The sequence below is a fragment of the Poecilia latipinna genome, unplaced genomic scaffold (assembly GCF_001443285.1).
Source record: "Poecilia latipinna isolate Pla-1442-1.1 unplaced genomic scaffold, P_latipinna-1.0 Scaffold220, whole genome shotgun sequence".
NCBI classification, from domain to species: Eukaryota; Metazoa; Chordata; class Actinopteri; order Cyprinodontiformes; family Poeciliidae; genus Poecilia; species Poecilia latipinna.
In genome coordinates, this window is record NW_015112836.1 from 396,294 (window position 1) to 399,093 (window position 2,800).

The window sequence follows — 2,800 nt, forward strand, 5'->3', positions numbered from 1 at the left end:
TTTAAACAAAAAAACCAAAAAAAAAAAAAAATTTTTTGGTTTCAATTTTTTTTTTTTTTTTTTTTTTTTTTTTTTGAGAAAATTTTCAAAGCTTATTTTATTAATCCCTCCTGAGTCGAGAGGAAAACCTGATGATGGAGCAAAATCTGCACAATTTTAGCACATCTTTCCACCAGAGATTCTCTACAAACTATTTTAGCCTCAATCAGATTGGAGAAACTCTTTTAACCCTTTCATGCATAGTGGTCACTACAGCGGACAGCTGTCTAAAAGCCATAATTTTGTGCTTCTTGTGGATTTTTATGTTATGAAAGCACACAGACCACTGAAGTGGACACTAATGCATCATAAAACACATTATCAACTACAGGCCATCAGCTGAAATGCAAGAAATTATTTTTGTTAAATCCAATATGGCTGACAGACATAAAAGCACGCCGACCGACCCGGTCTCTCCTTCTACTGTAGACGACTTTTGCAGGTAAAAGTAATATTGTGACATCAGATAACTCCTAAAGAACAACACTACTGATGTTGTTCCTAATATTGCCTCCTAAAGGTAAACAAGTGTTATACAGTCTATCAGGTTTTCTTGCCACACAGCAACAGCATGATGCTGCCACCACAGGCAGATAATGTGTTTAGGGTGATTTGAAGTGTTTTTGTTTTGTTTTTATCTTAGATGGTACTCTGGGTCACAAAAATTACATTTCGATCTAATTTGATGGGATTTTCCCAAGTTTGCAGCGCCCCCTACACGGCTTGTTGGGAACTGTAAACAGGTCTTCCTGCGGGACGCTTTCAGCTTTCCTCTTGCCGCTACTCCATACATAGACACCAGATGCAGAGAGTGTTGAGGTAAACTGAGCTCAGGAAATTCATTCATAAACACCATCTATGTTAAATATTAACTCATTTTCTTCTACGTGTTTATTTTTTAGGCAAACATGGAATAATCCCAACAGTTTTTACTGTCCGGGATATTTTTTTCTCTCTTTCATTTTTAGTCTTCGGTGGCTGCTGCATCGACTCTTGATGCCACTAGATGGCGTTTGTTCAACGGAAGCACCAACCCAGCACCTTCAACCAATCAAATCAAGAGTTTTACGTGACTTCACAGTGAGATATTTCTTAACTTCATTTCTTTTTCTGGTATGAGTGAATAAAGTTCCTCTTTTTTAATTTTTTTTTTTTTGGAAGACTTATAAGGAAAGTAGAAGTTAATCTGCAACAGTCTCATGATGTTTAAAAAGTCATACAGTTATCCCTGATTCTGACCAAATATGTAAACTTCTGAATTCAAAGAAAGTTGCAAAATCCATCCATCCTCTTGCCTCTCCAGCTAACGTTCTGGGCGAGAGGCAGGGTCACCCTGGACAGGTCACCAGTCTGTCGCAGGGCAACACAGAGACAACCACACACTCACACCTAGGAGCAATTTGGAGAGGCCAATTAACCTGATAGTCATGTTTTTGGACTGTGGGAGGAAACCGGAGTACCCGGAGAAAACCCACACATGCACAGGGAGAACATGCAAACTCCATGCAGAAAGACCAGGGCCGGGAATTGAACCCAGAAACTTCTTGCTGCCAGGCAACAGCTCTACCAACTGCGTCACTGTGCGGCCTGGTTGCAAAATCATCTCTAAAAAAATTATCTGACCACATCTTCTGGCACTTAGCAAATAGAGCTAATTTTACTAATTCTAACCAACTTCAAGAGAGAAAACTTTGGTGGGACTAAACTTCAGACAGTGAGATAAAAATAGCTTTATTCAGTGTATGTAAATTTCTGTCGTCAGCTGCAGGAGGACTGGACTTCCACAGAGTTTTGTTGCAGTTATTCAGAAGCGTGTCTTTTTTTTCCAGAAGTGAAACACAAGCCAAGTCCTGCTTTTAAGAGAAACTGCTGTTCATGTTAACTCAGCATGATCAATAATTCAAGCTGAGGCTAATCTAGGTCTCCACAAGGTGAATGAAAATAAAAGGTGACAGCTCCTAACTTTTTATGGTTGGAAAAGTTCAGGTGGAGTGCTGCAATATATATATATATTTTTTTTTTTTTTTTTTTTTTTTTGCAAACCTTTGCACTACGGCCATTTCCACGCCCGAGCTGCGCCCGAAAATCTACAGTTTTTGACACGTTTCTCTCAGCTGTATGCAAGCAGAGCTAATCCCTCCTGAGTCAGGTCAGAGGTCACCGAGAGCTCATCACATGGGATCGGTTTCACAAGTACTCAGCTTGAATTTAAATTGGCTTCTCCAAGATTTTGATTGTCGAGTTTAAATAGATTTAAAATTAATTGAGATGTCTCTACACGTAAGGATTATTAAAGGAAAAAGACTTCCTCAGTTCTCATCCTGGGTGAGCTTTTAACCTGTAGTTTGACGAGTCCAGTAGGGCCGTCAAGGTCACATAAGTCGCTGCGCCTCCCGTCTGCCCTGTGGATCCTGCAGATCGTAGACACATGTGGGAAGTTTCCCATCATGCCAGCGGTTCAAAGGTGAGAATCGTATCGGTAAAATATCTTCTAAACGTCTTCATCCATTGTTTTGTCGTCATGTTGTGATTAAATCTCGATTAATTTCTGCTTTGGGTCCGGTCAAATTTCAATCCGGCTTGAATTAGATTAGAAGTTGTCCTAAACTATTTGAATTCATGCAAAATGATGAATCATCAGAGCGAGTAAATGAAAACATCCGGACTCAAAAGATCAGAAACATTAGAAAAATCTTTAGGCTGAAGCTAAATGATGATTAAATTATTCAAATCTGAGTAAAGTCTTTTTTTCTTTTAATAA